Genomic DNA, 18621 nt, shown 5'->3' on the forward strand with positions numbered 1-18621 from the left:
TTTGTAAGAGCTTATTGGTTTGTTCCGATACGTAATACAAACCCTCGGTCCTTTAACAATAGGAAGGTAACTAGCGGCAGCTGGGACGGTCGTAAGCTTCGAACAAGGGGAGAACGGTAGTTAACTGCTTGTCCGATCGTGCGCGCGCCCGCGCGCCCGAGAGGTGAAGAATCACTTTTGCTTTCGGCCGCGGGTGTGAAGGACGTGTTCGTCATCGCTCTCTGCCCGCTTCATCGTCGTATGCTTTGTTTATATTGTGTTTTCTACTAATGGTTTGTTTGATCTTGAAAATGAAACTGTAAGTACACTGTTTTCATTTTCATTACTTAATTATGAATCAACATGGAGCTATCGCCGTAGAGGCGGCGATTTCCGCTCTTTTCATGAAATTGAATTTAATTATGTCTCGGTGCCGAGGGCGGGCACACTCGCGCCGAGTCATGTATTTTGGGCGAAAGTGTGTAATTGAAAGATGTAAGTACTCTTTTTCATTATATTTTTGCCCTGTGCGTTCGTTGCCGAGAGCTTGATTGCGCTCGGCACGAGCCTCTTATTTTGTATGAATAGAATGCAATGAAAGTGGATTCGCAATGCAGTTTTCTTTTCATTTTCATTTATTAATTGCATCAAATTTAATTTTGGATCAATTTCCGCTCTTACCCGGGAATTAATCCTTACGATTTATTGCTGTGAAAGTGAAATCGCAAGTGCAGTATTGTTCATTTTCATTTATAATTATGATAGCATCATATTATTATGGATCAAGTTTCCGCTCTTACCCGGGAATTGATCTTTCCCCCTTTAAGTTCTATGAAGTGAATCGCAAGTGCAGTATTCTGTTTCATTTTCATATTACTTTTCACTGCTGTGCGGGGGTAGGGGAAGCGAAGGTCTGCCAGGAAGTCGTCGGAAAGCTCTCCCGCGACTCCCTTGGTATCCGATTCTTCGTCTTCTTTCCTGCCCCCCCCGCTCAGCTTCCTCGTATTTTGTATTTGGGGTCTTCCTTCCGTTCGGGGTGGGGCATGTCTCCCCCCCGTGCGTGAGGGAACCCCTCTTACTAATCTGTCTGTGCTACCGCAGGTGCTACATCCGTGGGAGACGACCTTGGACAGGTATGGGCCACTGCGGCTGCAGGGCGTGCCTAGCATCTGGGGCGGTGACCTTGGAGCGGTCTCCACTACAACCTTCACGGCCGCTTATGCTGCTTCCCCCCGCTGGTCTACACTCCCCATGCTGTGTCGGTGACGCCGTCTGCCGCTTCTAGGGCCGGTCGCCGCCGTACCGAGGAGGGGTATGCTGCCGCCGCCTGTGTTTTCTTCGTGTTGCCTGCCCCAGACTTACGCTGTTCCAGCAGCTCGCCCCTGGACCGGCCGCCAGTACCAGTACAGTCGGGCCGTGTTGCTTCGGCAATAGGCCAGACTCCGGCCTGGATGGAGGACCTGACGACTGTCCTGCGTGAGCTGACGAAGAAGAGGAAGGTGTCATCTTCGTCTTCGTCTGCTGCTGCCTCTTCCCCTTCGACTTCTAAGGCCCATAAGCCGAAGAAGAAGAAGGCTGCCTCTCCCCCTAAGAAGTCTCCTTCGGGAACTTCTAAGGGCCCGTCCCACCTCGGTGGGACGGGGGGTCCATCTGCTGGTCCTCCTGCTCCTTCGGGAGCGGGGCCCGTCTCCCCTTCCGTAAGGAAGAGATAGACGGGGACCAGAGGAGTATCGGTTAGCTCTGGTACTTCCTCGCCTGGTGCTAGCGGCGATGCCGCTACGCCAGGTTCCGGCTCGGTCTCTCGTTCGCGGGAGATCCCGAGTGTACGCTCTCCCTCGGGAGACCGTGCAGCCAAAGTTTCGGCGCCAGAGTTCGCTCGGCGCCAAGACCACGGCACGGAGCAGAAGGCTGGCGAGAACCGCTCAGGTGACTCTCGCCAGGCCAGCGGCCGCTCTCGCAGCGACCAGCTGGTAACCGGGTTTTTCCCCCTAAGAAGACTCCTTCGGGAACTTCGAAGGGCTCGTCACACTCCGGTGTGACGGGGGGGTTCTTCTGCTGGTCCTCCTGTTCCTTCGGGAACAGGGCCCGTCTCCCCTTCTGAGAAGAAGAAGAAGACGGGGACCAAGGGTGTGCTGGCTACCGCTGGTACACCCTCGCCTGGTCTTGGCAGCTCTGCTGCTAAGCCAGGTACCGGCTCGGTTTCTCGTCCGCGAGAAGTTCCGAGTGTACGGTCTCCTTCGGGTGGGGACCGTGCAGCCTAAGTTAAGACGCCTGAGTTCGCTCAGCGTCATGACCGAGGCACGGAGCAGAAGACTGTCGAGAGCCGCTCAGGTGACTCTCGCCAGGCCAGCGGCCGCTCTCGCAGCGACCAGCCGGTACCTCGGGTGGACGTGACGGTCTCTGACCGGCCACGGGTTGAGGCTGGGAAGAGGTCCCCCAGGTCCCCTCGACCGACGGTACCAGCCTCGGCTGGTACCAGCGGTTTGACGTGCCGCGAGGACGCTCACCGGTCTCACCGCGAAAGTGAGCTCTGCAGGTCACCTGACCGCCGCTCCCACAGGGACCGGGCGGATACGATGACCAGCAGCAGCTCGTCTGACGCACGGGACCAGGGTCGACGTGCTCAGTCGAGCCGCTCGCCACAGGTGAGCGGCACGGCCAGGCCTGCAGATCGATCCCCACCGCGGGTTGGTGATCGGCTGCAGCCCCCCACGTACGCTGGTCCTGCCAGCGAGCGGGGTGGGGGGGGAGCGTCAGGTCTGTCTCTCCACTACCTTCAACTTCCTCGGGCTACACCGGGAAGAGCGAGGTAGCTAGGAGTGATCGTGAGAGGTGCGCCGCTCACGATCCCGTCACGACGCCGCACGTGCCACGTATGGTCCCTTAGGACCCAACCGAGGACGTACGCGCAAGTGATTGGAGGCGACCGTCAGGGGGGGGGGGGGGGGGTAGCGTCAGTTCTGTCTCTCCGATACCTTCAACTTCCTCGGCATACGGCAGGAAGAGCGAGGTATATAGGAGTGATCGTGAGAGATGCGCCGCTCACGATCCCGTCACGACGCCGCACGTGCCAGGTATGGTCTTAGGACCAGCCAGGACGTACGCGCAAGTGATTGGAGGCAACCGTCAGGGATCTGTTGCTGGTCCTTCTTCTGAAGGAGGAGGGTCTTGGGAGCTGCTCTTGTTGGAGGGACTGGATGGTCCTACTCCTCAAGACGCTGTAACTTCCGAGATTCAGAGTAACTTTGCCCAGGTTATTGCACTGATTCGTCAGCACAACGACCTGGGGGAAGGATCGCCGCTCCCACCAGCAGAGCCCATGTCTCTGCTCGAGTCGTTTTGGGGCCCGAGAGGGAACCCAAACCGACGGTGGGTTTGCCGCGATCGGAGCTTGCCGATTCTGTCTTGAACCAGAGTCTCTCGTCTCCGGACAAGAAGGCTCTCTCAGTTCTGGCCGGTCGATCAAGCTACTTCCACCTCCTCTACTGCGACAGCGGCGTTTCTACGTGTCTTCGGACACCGTATTTAAATACTCCTTCGGTCCTCCTGAGAGGTTTCGACCTCGACGAGGACTGGAATGAGTCGGAGGGACGGTATCGGCTCTCTCCTGTCAGGTGTCGATCAGCCCCACCCAGACGACGTTCACAGTGGCGGCAGACCCTTACCTACAGTGAGAGTTCGTAACCCTCCTCGGGAAAAACGTTTTCTCCTGACGATACGTTTTCCCAGACTCTGAGAGGCCATCGCCGCAAGGCGATGGCTGCTCCTACTCTTCTCCAACTGCTAGTTCCACTGGGAAGGCGAGCGAGTATCCAATTCCTCCCCCATTCCCTCTCTCCTTACGGCTACGAGGGAAAGGGGAGGGATCCTACAGAGATTTCTCTGTAGGATTCCACGTTGGGGACTGCGCTACCGGGGGGACCTTCGGGTCCTACCTGAAGTAAGCCCGTCGTTGAGGAGGGATCCTGCCCCATTCTCGATTTCTACGGGAATCGAGAGGACCACCAGCCGATATCGTTTGACGAATTCGGTGGGGGTTTCGCAGACTGCTTAGAATTCTACGGAATTTCTAGCGCATTCAGAGTGTTAGAGTTTCTTACGATCTCCAAACACTTAGGCGAGACCACGGTCCAAAGTGAGCGAGACGAGAATCCCCGATATGTTACACGATAATCGGGAACCTCGCCTATGCTCGAATTCCTGGAATTTCTAGCATTAGGAAGAAGACTGCTGCTGAAAGAAGACTATCTCACAATAGGCGACCAACCTGGAATAGAGAAGAACGGACGGGAATATCCAGTTTGGCTTGAACTATCGTCTTAGTATTCTGTTCACCATTGAAGCTTTCCTTCGAGGAAGACTTCTTCACTCTCTTTGATAGAGACCGAAGGTGGTCGATCTCCAATCCTTATTTGTTTTCTTGAAGGAAAGAATTTAGGATGGAGATCGTTGTTCAGAATCCTACAAATATACTACGTATATTAACCTCGCGACATGATTCTGCTAAGCAGTTGAATGGTCCGAGGGGTAGGCGCATATCCTGGTTATTCTACGGATTGCGACTTAGACGAAAAGTATTCTAATTGAACTGCAACTCGGGTTGCCTGCAACCTCCCAGGAGTTTCCAGTTTCAATTTTATATACTTATGGTGTTGTCACAACAACACCATTTAAGCTTTTATATTTACCGAAATTCGTTTCGCATATATATAATTGCTCGAGCATATCTTTTTATGCTCGGTGGTTCTAGCCGAACGCATTCCTTCGTGGAAAGGATTACTTGGCAACTCAGGATGACGAGTCAGCGACAGCTACTGCGTATTGAATTGCCCGAGGCATTTCAGTACCAGCTGGCGCTTTGAGATGGACGGTTGGTTATGTCTTTCTCACCTGCTTTGATTGAATACCAACCGTATCTCTGCCCAACAATCACGGACTTAAGTCTCTGATTAACGGGGATTCTCGCATACATGAATGACCATCTACTGCTGTGACGCTAGTATTCATCGTCTTCAGTATTGCGAGAATTTTAAACAGAGATATCTATTCGACTCTCATCTTTCTGTTTACCGCACGGTAACAGAATTCTGTAATAGTCTCTTGCTGCATCGTATCTCGATAATGCGAATGATTTTTGCGGAATCTGAGTTTGTCCTCAAAATATCTTGTATTCGGAGGGGTGCAATTGTTCATTGTTCACCCCGGATTAGCAGATGTATTGAAAGGACATCGCCTACTCCCACACCTGCCAGCTCTACTTCCAAACGTTCAGCCCATGAGAAGCAGTTCTTCAGGCGGCTCTCCCCTGTGTTTCATTACTGAAGAACGCCCGCTTTCACTGCACACCGAACAGCAATGAAATGGCGGTTAGCGTTTTCAGTCATTTGTAAGCACAGGTTTAGAATCTTGAGATTCCTTCTCTCGATTCAGCTGGAAGACGTAGGTTGCATTCATTGCCTACCTTCGTCTTCAACGTCACATAGTGTTGTTTCTCCTTAAGCTGAGATTCAACGTCTATGAGATTTTCTTGCCATCAGGGACCTCGGTCTTTTGAAGGCAATTGACTTTCGCCTTTTGAGCTTATGCATTAAGAGAATCATCGCCGCGCCGTCCGGCATCGGTGACTAACAAATATTTTATTTGTTTGGTCTCTCAGCATAACTCTTTAAAGGGCGAAGGTCACGTGACTTACCCGGATGCTTGGACAACTTGCCTCTACTGATTCCGAACCAGTCAGTCGGCAGCTGTCAGAGCGCCCGAGTCAGTTACGAACTATGCTGTGGACTTAGTTCGGTTGTTCCAGAGCAATCATTACTTCGTCTTAATAGCTTGTCAGTATGAGTACTGTACATAACCAAAGTCGAGAAGAGGGATAGGTCATACGACTATCCCCTTCTTTTCGTCTTAGGTAACTGCATGACTTCTCTTGAGAAGTCAAGCACAAAGGGATGGGGATTTGTGACGCTCGATTTCGTACCGATCTTCGTAGCGAAGACTCAGAACCCTTCGGTAACTGACGATTGGTTCGAGTCCTTCACAATACCCTCCCTAATGGACTTCACCGCCTCCGATACGAAGGCTATGCTGCTTTGTCCTGTGAAGGCGCGACGGAGCTGTCTGAAGAAACTCGACACCCAGGATGAGTGTGGATGCCTCTTCATCATTCTCTCGCGTTCCGCAAGAACTTCTCCGTGGCGCAGGTAATGAAGGCAGGCGCCTGGTCCAACCGGACCGCATGCACCTCCTTCTACCTTCGGGATATTGCCCACAGTTCCTTGGATCTTTTTCCTTGGGAACCGTGGTGGTTGCTCAACACGTTGTGTAGTTAACCCAGACCCTCGCAGGCTGAACAGCATCGAGTCCTGGTGTGACCGTAAGAATGGATGAGGAATGAGAGTGTGGACTGGCTCCTCTCTTCCCATCTTTTTCTTCCCTCTACCTCTGGGTAGAGGGACACGGTCGTCACCCTGCTGGGTAAGGACGAGATGCAGGTGAGCTACTCAATAGAGCACCATCCTATCCCTTTCAGTAGGGATAGGAGTAAATATCCACCACTTCCTCCAACAAGGGGGAGGAAGTGGATGCCAATTTGAGACAAACCCATCATTTTATGATTGTCTCTTGCAAACAGGAACAAGTTCTTGCTTGCTGGTACGAAGAGATACGCTTGCCTCTCTCTTAGTACTTGGCCCAGAGGTCTGACCATTGATCCTGCGGTGCACACCCCGATCAATCGGACAGAGGTTTGGATCCCTCCCTTGCTCTTACGACCAGGGAGGCACTCCAGGGTTGGACGAACACCAGTCTGTTCACCAAAAAGACTCAGATTCCTCCCACCAAGAAGTGAGTCTTCCTATTGTTAAAGGACCGAGGGTTTGTATTACGTATCGGAACAAATGACAATTTGTCGAAAATTGCATTTTTCCTAACTATACAAACCTGAGGTCCTTTACATATAGTCCCACCTCATGCCACCCCTCACTCTGCAACTTTTTGCATGGGCCTAAAGCAAAAGTGATTCTTCACCTCTCGGGCGCGCGGGCGCGCGCACGATCGGACAAGCAGTTAACTACCGTTCTCCCCTTGTTCGAAGCTTACGACCGTCCCAGCTGCCGCTAGTTACCTTCCTATTGTTAAAGGACCTCAGGTTTGTATAGTTAGGAAAAATGCAATTTTCGACAAATTGTCATTTTTTGTTGTTTGTTTTTGTGGTTTGCATCGAGAACTTAGTGTCATGCAAGCCCACGAAGACGAGAAGCCCCCCCTGCTCCCCAGCCAACCAGAGATTGTGCCCTGGTGTGGAGGGCCATAAGTGGGGGGTCTTTAGGTCCTCTGAAGCCGATGGCGTGAGTGCTTTCGGTCCGTGCCTTGTGACCTTTGTGTTTCTTGGTTGGAGGAGCAGTGGGAGCACTATGAGAAGAGGAAGAAGGCATGTAGAGTAGCCAAGGGGTCGTCGGAAAGCTCTCCCGCTACACCGCTGGTGACTGACACATTGTCTTCATTCCGCCCTCCTAGCCAGCTCCCACGAATGGCTCTCTCCCCTTAGTGGGATGTGTCGCGTTCTGCCTCTTCTTTCGACCTGTCGAAAGCAGAGGAAGGAGCGCGACACCCTGACCTGGAATTGTACTCGGGGTCTTCCGTCCGTTCAGGGTGGGATCTTTCCCCCCCTGAATGAACGGGAACCCCACCCCCCCCACTAACCCGACTGTTGCCTCCTCAGTTGTGACTGCCGCTGTGGGTGGAGACTCCAGCAGGTCTGGCGCTCGCTGAGCCTTCCGGGCACTCCCAGCATTCAGGGGCTATTGCAACATCTGGCTGCCCCTGTGACCCATGGACCAGTGACGATGACGACCACCACCATCTCTACACCAGGGTATGCTGCGCCACTGCACCTGGTTTACATGCAGCACGTGACCTCGGTGACCCCTTCAGCCGCTGTGCAGGCCCCGCTGACATTCATGGCGTGGGAGGAGATGGTTCCTCCGCCTGGTTTTGCTGTCCCTGCCCCAGCCCGACTTTGAGTGCTTGAAGAGCTCCCCGCTTGACCGCCCACCGGTTCCTGTGCCTGTTCCTGCTGTCTCCGCTCCTACCTGTGGTTGTACTGCTCCTGCCGCAGGTCCCTCTGGGACAAGTGCAGTTGGCCCGTGTTGCTACCGCAACTGCCCCAGCTCCGTCCTGGATGGAGGACCTGTCAGTGGTCCTGAGGAAGCTGACGAAGAAGAAGTCCAGGAAGAAGAGGAAGGTGTCGTCGTCTTCTTCTGCCACCTCTTCCCCTTTAACTTCCAAGGCCACACAGTCGAGGAAGAAGAAAGTGGCCTCCCCCCCCAAGAAGTCTTGCACAGAGACTTCTAAGGGTCTGTCCCACTCCGGTGGGACAGGTGGGTCTTCTGCTGGTCCTCCCGTTCCTTCAGGAACGGGCCCCGATTCTCCTTCCCCAGGGAAGAAAAAGACGGGGACCGTAGGGGGGCCAGCTACTGCTGGTACCTCTTCTCCTGGCTCCAGAGATTCCACCTCTGCACCAGGAACTGTCTCAGCCGCTTGCTCACAAGCGTCACTAAGTGTACGGTCACCGGTACAGCCAGGGTCTAGACCGCTGAGCTAGCTTGCTGTCAGGACCCAGGCACGGAGCGGAAGACTAGCAAGAGTCTCTCAGGTGACTCTCGCCAGGCCGGTGATCGCTCTCGTGGCGATCCCCTGGTTCCCAGGGTTGATGTGACGGTCCCACCAGACCGGCCATGTGTCAAGGCTAGGAAGAGGTCCCCCCGGTCACCAGGTCCAGCCTCAGCTGGACCAGGTACCATGACGTGTCGAGCGGACCTGGCAAGCTCTCACAGCGTCAGTGGACACTATCGGTCACCTGACCATCGCTCCCACCGGGTTGGACGGTTCGCAGGACTGGTAGCAGCTCTCCTAATGCACGAGACCGTCGCTACCATTCTCGGTCCAGCGCTTCTCCTCATGGAGACCGTGGGTCCAGACCTGCAGCTCGATTGCCACCGCGGGTTGGGGATCGCCTGCAGTCCTCCCAGCCCACCAGCTCCGCTGGTAGGCAGGGTAGGAGCGTCAGGTCTTCCTCACCTGTCCCTTCAACCTCCTCAGGCTACACCGGGAGGAGCGAGGCGAGCAGGGGTGGCCGTGAGGAGCCACACGGTCCCGCCACGAGAGCCTACGACCCTGGCTCAGTCCTTGGACCTAGCAGATTGTATGCCCAAGTGGTTGGAGGAGACCACGAGGGATCTGGCGAGGTTCTTCCTTCTGAAGGAAGAGTGTCTCGAGAGGTGATCGGCCTGGATGAATCGGAGGGTCCATCGCCGCAGGACGCTATCACCCCTGAGATACAGAGGTCCTTCGCAGAGGTCATTGCGCTGATTCGTCAGCACAACGACCTTGGGGAAGGATCGGTGGTTGCTCCCTCCGAACCTCCATCGAGTTTGGAGTTGTTCTGGGGTTCCAAGAAGGAACCCAGGACGATGGTGGGTTTACCCCGTTCCACCTTGGCCGACGGTGTGCTGGGCCAGGTTGACTCTCGTCTCCGGACAGGAGGGCTCACTTAGGTCCAGCAGGTAGGACAAGCTCCTTCCCCCTCCTCTGCCTCACCATGGGTGATTCTATGTGCCATTGGTGGACCTGTTGCCGACCAAGCAGGTTGACCCGGAGATAGCTAGGCTAATTCTGGGGGTGCTTCTCCATCACCTGCTGGTTTTCACAGCAAGAGCCATCGGCCCTGGAAGCGACTGCCACGGTAGCAGAGTTGCAGCCTCCTCGGCACCCATCGCTCCCGAGGAAGACTCAGCATTCGGGTGACTGTGTCAGTCTGGAGGTCGAGCCATCTCTTACCCCGCCCACCAGATGGCCAACTTGTAGGTCAACCTGGTCCTGAGACGTCGGGACGCTGTCCTGGCTCGGATGACCAGGGTGGCCGGTCGAGAGGTGACCTTCGGTCTACAGAACGGACCGTCGCTGAGTTCCTCCTCTCTCTTCCCCAGAGAGATGGTGGACGCTGCGGTGGAAAAGCAGCGCACTGATGACAGTGACCACCTAGTACACCAGGCAGTCTCGAAGGTATCTGGGCAGCCTCGAGTAACTGCAGCCAAGCCTCGGAGCTCGGCTAGCTTTTCCTCTGCTTCCAAGACACCAGCTTCGTCGAGGTCGAGAGGAAAGACCCAACCTTCATCTTCTCCTTCGAGGAGTGAGTGTCAGCCCTCCTCTTAAGCCTCCTACTCCTGCCATGTGGAGGCCGAAGAAGGGGAAACGCTAGGGACGGCATTCCCCCTCACCTGCTGCTGTAAGTTGGGGGGGTGCCTGGCGAGCCATTGGGCAACTTGGCAGCGCTACGGAGCTGAGACCTGGGTAGTGGATGTCCTTCAGGAGGGATACCTTCTACCCTTCGAGTCGCGGCCACCCTTCACTTCACACCCAGTCCACCTTCAGATATACTTTCCTGGTTCTGCCAGGGATGTAGCACTTTGGGAAGAAGTCAAGACCATGCTGAGCAAACGAGCTGTGGAGATCGTACGAGATCAGTTGCCGGGCTTCTACAGCCGACTCTTCCTAGTGGAGAAGTCACCGGGGGGCTGGAGACCGGTGATAGATCTCTCCCTTGGACTGATTCGTTTGCCAGATTCGGTTCATGATGGAAACAGCACGCTCAGTGCTCGATTCCATCAGGGAGAACGACTTCATGCTTTCGGTGGACCTGAAGGATGCGTATTTCCAAATACCCATCCATCAGTCCTCCAGCAAGTACCTCCGCTTTATCCTCGACAGGACGATGTACCAGTTCAGGGCACTTTGTTTCGGTCTCTCAACCGCCCCACAGGTGTTCATGCGAGTGTTCACTCTGGTGTCGGCTTGGCCCCATTCGGTCAGGATACGTCTCATGAGGTTTCTCGATGATTGGCTGGTCCTGGCGAGCTCCCGCTCACAGTTGCTGCAGGACAGGGGTCGACTCCTCAACTTATGCCGTGATCTGGGGATCGTGGTGAATGTCGAGAAATCAGATCTTGAGCCCAAGCAGAGGATAAAGTATCTGGGCATGCTGATCGACACGGTAGCAGCACGAGTCTTCCCCACAGACTTGCGGATCAGCAGGTTCAGAGAGGCAGTCAGACAGTTCCTGTCTCGACAGGAACAGTTAGCTCAGCTCAGCAGTGGCAAGTCGTGATCGGTCACCTGTCGTCACTGGAGAAGTTAGTCCCTCACGGGCATCTTCGCCTGTGGTCTCTTCAGTGGAGACTAAAGGAGTGCTGGTTACAGGTATGGGATCCACAATCCTTCCTGGTTCCTCTCATGGTGGAAGTAAGGGAGGACCTGGCCTGATGGCTAGACGACAGGAACCTCATAATAGGAGTGCCTTTACGCACTCCCCCTCCGGAGATGCTGCTGTTCTCAGACGCATCAACCGAGGGTTGGGGTGCACACCTGGAACAGTTGCTGGTTGCAGGAGTGTGGAACCATCACAACAAGCACCTTCACATCAACTTCCTGGAACTCAAGGCTGCGTTCCTCGCACTCCAAGAATTCTGGGAATGAGTGATTGGACACTCAGTGGTGTTGATGAGCGACAACACCACGGCAGTGGCATACATCAACAAACGGGGGCCTAGTGTCCCTCCCGTTGAACCAGTTGATGATGCAGGTGCACGAGTGGGCCGTAGCTCACTCGGTAGAGGTGTTAGCCAGATACATTCCAGGCAAGAGGAACATAGAACGTAGTGGCAGACAAGCTCAGCCACCGGAAGCATGTGATTGGGACCGAATGGTCTTTACACCCAGACGTGGCAGAAAGGCTGTTTGACCTGTGGGGGCATCCAGTTGTGGATCTGTTCACCACCCAGCACAACAGAAAACTCGAGGTTTTCTTTTCAGTTGTGCCAGACCCATGGGCAGCTGCAGAGGACGGGTTCCAGCGCCCGTGGGACAACCTTGTAGTCTTCTCCTTTACCCCATTCTGCCTGATTCGCAAGGTGATCAGCCTGCCTATAGCCATTTGGGTGCCACCAGAATCATCCGAAGATTACTGGTGATCAAGAGTGTTGATCACCAGCAATCTTCGGATGATTCTGGTGGCGCCCAAATGGCTATAGGCAGGCCGTTTGGTATCCGGACCTGCTGGCTCTTCTCTCTGAGGCACCATGAGAGATTCCCACTTGGCACAACCTACTGTGCCAACTGCACGTGGAACGGTACCACCGAGCAGTTCGGTCCCAGCGTCTTCACGGCTGGCGGTTGTCCACCATCTCTTGTGAGCAAGAGGCTTTTCTTGGCGAGCAGCAACAGAGATGGCAAGTTACCTCAGACAGTCCTCTGCAGCAGTATACCAGGAAAGTGATCTGTCTTCTGTGTTGGTGTTGTGGGCGGGGTCTCGCTTCACTCAGAGCCACTCTTCAGCAGGTAGCGGATTTTCTTGTTTTTCTTCGCCGAGAGAAGCTCCTCTCCGTCTCCGCAGTTAAAGGCTACAGAGCTGCCCTGGCCCTATTCCTTAAACTGAGAGGAGTCAACATTTCTACTTCTATGGAAATATCACTACTAATGAAGGGCTTCGAGAGGTCTTGCCCACCCAGGTAACTGAGGCCCCTGGGGTGGGATGTGACTCTCGTACTTAGGAGCCTGACTCGCAGACCCTATGAGCCGCTCCGAGAGTCGTCAGACAGGGATCTGACCCTCAAGACCGTCTTTCTGCTGCTCCTGGCTCTACGGGCTGCTCTACAAGCAAGAGCCCATTCTGGCACTGGGCCAGCTTAATCTCAAACAAAAACAAGAATAACTGGCCCTGGCATTGGCGAAGAGAGTAGAACTTCACGGTCTTTCCTTCGATGTTAAGCACTCGAGGGGATGGGGATCAGTTACGCTCTATTTCGTCCCAGAATTCGTAGCGAAGACTGAGAACCCTTCGGTCCCTGACGCCAGGTTTGAGTCCTTCACGATCCCCTCCCTGGAAGACTTCACCAACAATGATGCAGATGAGATGCTGCTTTGTCCTGTGAGGGTGCTACGGCACTATCTGAAGAAAACTCTTCACCTCAGGCCTGAGTGTCAACGCCTCTTCGTTAGCACTGGCGTTATTAAGAAAGAAGTGTCCAAGTACACTATTTCTTTCTGGCTTCGTGAGGTAATCCGGAAGGCGTACGCCTCAGACAGGAATGCCGATACCAGTACCCTTTGTCCGAGAGCCCACGAAGTCAGAGGCATTGGTCCAACCCTTGCATTCTGCAAGAACTTGTCCGTGGCACAGGTACTGAAGGCAGGAGTTTGGGCCAACCAGACCACCTTCACTTCCTTCTACCTTTGGGATATTGCCCACAGGTCCTTGGACACATTTTCCTTGGGATCTGTGGTGGCTGCTCAACAAGTTGTGTAGCTTACCCAGCTCCTTTACCGGACAAGGTAGCATCTCATCCTCGTTAGACTGCATGAATGGAAGAGTGAATGAGAGTGTGACTGGCTTCTCTTCCTCCTCTTTTTCTTCCCTCTCCCTGCGGGCAGAGGGTAGCGGTCGTCACCACGCTGGACAGGATGACGATAAGGGTAAGCTACGGAGCAGAGTTCCATTCTATCCCTTTCATTAGGGATAGAAGCGTTTATCCGTCCCTTCCCTAACAAAGGGGGAAGTGGACACCAGTGAGAGGGAAATCCAAGACTTTATATTTGGCTCTTACATAGGACCTAGTTCTTGCTTGCTATTCATAAGAGGCACGCTTGCCACCCTCTTATGAATTTGGTCCAGAGGTCTGACCACTGATCCTGCAGTGCACACTCCGATCAGTTGGACAGAGGCTAGGATCCCTCCCTTTGCTCTTACGACCAGGGAGGGAACTCAGGTTGGGGGAACACCAGTCTGTTCACAAGACACAGATTCCACCCACCAGTAGTAAGTCTTCCTTAGGTAAAGGACCGAGGGTTTGCATTACGTGTCGGAACAAATCACAATTTTGAAGTAAATTGTATTTTTCCTAACTATACAAACCTGAGGTCCTTTACACATAGTCCCACCCCATGCCACCCCTCACTCTGTTACTGGGCCTGAAGCAAAGTGATATGTTTACCTCCAGTCGGGCAGTGCTCCCGACCATCAGACAAGCAGTTACTACTGAACTACCTAGTTAGAAATCTTATGACCGGTCCGGCTGACGCTGTAAGTTAATTTCTTATGTAAAGGACCTCAGGTTTGTATAGTTAGGAAATATACAATTTACTTCAAAATTATGATATTAAATTCAATTAATTCAATTAATGCAAACCCACTTTTTGTGATAGCCTTTATAGCCGCCTTTCTACTTTGTGATAAGAGTTGGAGGCAAAGGTATGCCAACATCTTATTATTTACATACTTTCGCCCTTGGGAATTACTGAGTGGGAAATTCAGAGGGTTGCCTTTTGTTTAGTTTTTTCTGGTAATTTCTCTTCTCCTTCATCCTTTCACTCATGATTGGATGAAGGCAGAAGAGGGGGTGTGTGGTGTTGGTGTTTGGGGGATCTCTCACTTCGAGGGCGGTGTCCCTGGATGTGAGAGGAGTATCCTTATTACTTTGAATAATTTTTTCATTATATTTTACAGACTTACAGTGGTGATTGTGTTTACAGCAGTATTGGTTGGATAGCTCTTTGTATTGGTTATCCTAACCTTGGAATTGTACCTGTGACTCATAGCATGTTGTGATATTGATCCTCGAGTGTGTGTACTGATCCCCTTCTGGTAATCATATTCATTTACCACTACTACCCTGGAGTTATGTCTTTGGGCGAAGCTTTTACTGCTGCCCTGTGATGATTAACTATTCCTGATGGTAGAAGTCTGGCAGAATTTGTAGGAATCGAAGAGGAAGAGAGCTTGTCAAGTGTCGTCATCCTCCTCTTCGAGATCATCATATTTTCATCAGTCTCCACTCCTTCGACTCCTAAGGCTCTTTGCAGTAGAAGGAGAAGGTTGTCTCCCCCCCCAAAGAAGTCTTGTCACGGGACTTCTAGGGGTCTGTCTTCTCAACTGAGGAGATGGTTTTGTCTTCCGCTGGCTCTCCCGTTCCTTCGGGAACAGAAACCGTCACGCTGTCCCCAGGGTCTAGCGTGTCGGGAGCTGGAGAAGTGCAAGCTTTGGTTTGCACTTCTGCTGCTAGTCCTAGAGGTTCTGCCCCTAGGACTAGTCCCGTGTCGGGCGCTCGTTCCCAAGTCCCTGGGTGCACGTAATCTTTGGATTTGGGTACATCCAGAGTCGTTGACGTTGAGTCTGCTCACCGTCATGACTCGAGCACGGGTTGAAAGAAAGGAGAATCGCTCAGGTGACTCATGCCTTAGCGGTGGTAGCTCTCACGGTGATTGCTCGCTTCCCAGGGTCGACATGATGGTCCCGCAGGACCGTCCACGCAGAGACTGGTGGAGGCTGCCCATCTAGTCCTCTTGAGAGGTTTCGGCCATGACGAGGACTTGGACGAGTCGGAGGATGGTATCGGCTCTCTCCAGTCAGGTGCATGCTCAGCCCCACCCAGACAACAGTCACGTTCGCATGACCGACCAGTCTCGGTGGTGGCAGACGCTTCGCCTGCCATATGAGAGTTTCGTAATCCTCCTTGGGGAAGCGTCCATCAGGTCCTCCCTCCCAGGTCACATTGGGGCCTGCTACTATGGCAGCCACTGCAGCCCCGTCCTGGATGGGAGAACCTAGTGCCGTCCTGAGGAAGTTGGCAAAAAGAAGAGGAAGGTGTCGTCATCATTTTTTTTTACTTTGTTGTCGTATTCTGCCGACTCTCCACTTTTCCTTCCAAGGCTCCCCAACTGAGGAAGAAGAAGGACGTCTCTCCCCCCCCATAAAAGTCTTGCACAGAGACTTCTAAGGGTTTATCTCATCGTCCCAGTGAGACAGGTGGGCCTTCCACTGGTCCTCCTATTCCTTCGGGAATGGGGCCCATCTCTCTTTCGCCAGGGAAGAAAAAGACGGGGACCGTAGAGGTACCAGCCACTGCTGGTACCTCTGCTCCTGGCTCTAGAGGTTCCACCTCTGGACCAGGAACCGTCTCTGTCGCTCGCCAGCGAGTGTCACTGAGTGTATGGTCACCTGCTGGTGACCGTGCAGCCTCGGTCCAGACCTCTGAGCACGCTCACCTCCAGGACCCACGCACGGGGCGGAAGGATGGTAAGAGTCTCCCAGGTGACTATCGCCAGACCGGCAATCGCTAGCGTAGCAATCACCCGGTACCCAGGGTAGACGTAACGTTTCCATCAGACCGTTCACTAGGCGAGGCTGGAGAGAGGTTCCCCAGGGACCCAGGTCTCTGGGAACAGCTTTGGCTGCTTCTGGGATTGTGATGCGTCGTGAAGACGGTGCTCACTCTCACCGCGTTAGTGGACGCTACCAGTCACCCGACCGTCGCCCCCATCGGGACCAGACAGCTCGCATGGCTGGTAGCAGCTCCTCTGATGCACGAGACCGACGCTACTGTCCTCAGTCCAGCGCTTCTCTGCAAGGTGACCAGGGGGTATTGTGAGGAGTGTGCTTCTCTCTGTCCAGCCACGATAGCCTATGTGCCCAGTTCGGTGTCAGGACCAGACAGGTCGTACGCTCAAGTGATTAGAGTAGATCAAGGGGGGGGTCCCGCTTGCGAGGACCATGATGCTTTCCTAGACTCGTGGAGTGACCATCACCGCTGTTCATATGATGGTCCCTCTGGACCGCGCACGCAGACTGGTGTGGTCTACCCATTTGGTCTTCTTGAGAGGTTTCGGCCTCGACGAGGACTGGGACACTTCGGAGGATGGTATCGGCTCTCTCCTGTCAGGTGCACGCTCAGCCCCACCCAGACGACGGTCACGGTGGCTGACTGGTCTAGATGGCGGCAGATGTTTCGCCTGTAGTACGAGTTTCGTAACTCTCCTCGGGAAAATGTTTTCTCCAGACAGTAATGTTTTCCTAGACTCTCAGAGCGGCCATCACCACAGGTTGATGGCTGCCCGTGACTCGCTCCTCCAGCTGCTAGTTCCGTTGGCAAGGTGAGCAAGGGCGTCCAGTCTTCCTCCTCCATTCCCTCTCTTCCTATGGCTACGCCGGGAGGGGCGAGGTGAATGGGAGGGATCCTGCAGAGCGCTCTCCGCAGGATTCAGCGTCGGGGGACTGCATTCCTGGAGGGACCTTCGGGTGCTACCAGACATACGTCCACGTCATTGAGGAAGGATCTTGCCCGTTCTTCCTCAATTAATAAGGGAATCGAGGAGAACCACCACCTGATGATCGTCTGATGAAATTCGCTGGGTTTCGCCGAGGGCTTAAAATTCTTTGGAATTTCTAACACTCTCCGAGTGTTTTTGTGTTCTACAATCTGCAAACACTTGGGCGAGATCACGGTCCAGTGTGGGCGAGACCACGGTCCAGAGTGGTCGAGATGAGAATCCCTGATAATTGTTATTACGATAATCAGGAATCTCGCCGAATGCTCGAATTCCTTGGAATTTCTGGCGTCTGAGAGTGTTTTGGTTTTCCTGTAATTTCCAAACACTGTCGAGACAGACATTCCTGGTAATTTTTATTACAAACTCAGGAGTCTCACTAAGCCATTAAATTCCTGGAATCTCTAGTGTTCGAAGGAAGTGCTGCTGCTGTAGGAAGAGTGTTTTGGGAGGGGCTCGTTCTTGATGGACCTGATGGTTTGTCGCCTCAGTACACGGTCACCCCCGGGATACAGAGAAGAACGGGCAATAACAGTCAATCCTCCTCTTTTTTTTCCCCTTTACTTCTTGGTTATGCCAGAATGAAACAAGGAATAAGAGGAATTTGGTAGAGTTTACTCCTTGGAATTCTAACCTGAGAGACTGTGTTTTTGGTTTAATCCTAGGATCTTACCGAACATACGTCAATCCGTTCAGGATGGATGGCACCGAGAGTTTGAATGCCTCTCCAGTGCTACTGTTTTGGGAACATTCAGTTTGGCTTGAACTAATCGTCTTCGGTATCCTGTTATCACCCTAGAAGTCTCTCTTCGGGAAACTTCACCTTTGCTCTCTTCATTAGAGAATGAAGGTCTGCTTCCAATCGTTATTCTTGTTCCATGCATGGAGGAGAATTTAGACTGAAGGTCAATGTACAGTAACCTACAAATATACTATGTATATTTCTCTCACGACAAGTGTCTGTTATCAGTTGAATTGTCCGAGTAGTAGGCACATAACTGTTGTTAACTTTACGGGTATGTGACCGAGACGAATAGTATCTTCTCTCAATTTACTTACATCTCGGGACTGCCTTGCAGGCCTCCCAAGAGTTACTGGTTTCAAATTTGAGATACTAGTGGTATTGTTTACCAACAGCACCACAGTATTTGCATTCACCAAATAGGAGGGTTTTCTTCCCTCCCTTTTCAGTTAAAATGCAAATGCTCGAGCGTATCATTTTTGCGCTCGGTGGTTCTGACCGAACACATTTCTTCATGGAATGGAATACCAGGCAACTCAGGATGACGACAAGTTTAGTGAGAGCTAGCGGTGTACAGCACTGCCAGCCTGCCTCAATTAGTAAGGCTTGCTCTCTGAGATATTTTGTTTGGTATTGTCTCTTCTCTGTCGAGGATTGACTACCGATTCGAATCTCTACCTGGCAATCACAGACTTAGGTCTGGTTGGATGGAATTCTTGCATCCATGTATGACGATCTCTCCTGCA

At 53.0% G+C, this 18621-nt stretch overlaps 1 protein-coding gene across 4 annotated transcripts in view; it reads left to right on the top strand.

The window, feature by feature from the left end:
- Window positions 1-18621, top strand: part of LOC135204860 (gastrula zinc finger protein XlCGF8.2DB-like) — a 129920-nt gene that overhangs the window by 82546 nt on the left and 28753 nt on the right. The gene's annotated exons all lie outside the window — the stretch shown is intronic.

This window comes from Macrobrachium nipponense, chromosome 24, assembly GCF_015104395.2.
Source record: "Macrobrachium nipponense isolate FS-2020 chromosome 24, ASM1510439v2, whole genome shotgun sequence".
In the NCBI taxonomy this organism is placed as follows: domain Eukaryota; kingdom Metazoa; phylum Arthropoda; class Malacostraca; order Decapoda; family Palaemonidae; genus Macrobrachium; species Macrobrachium nipponense.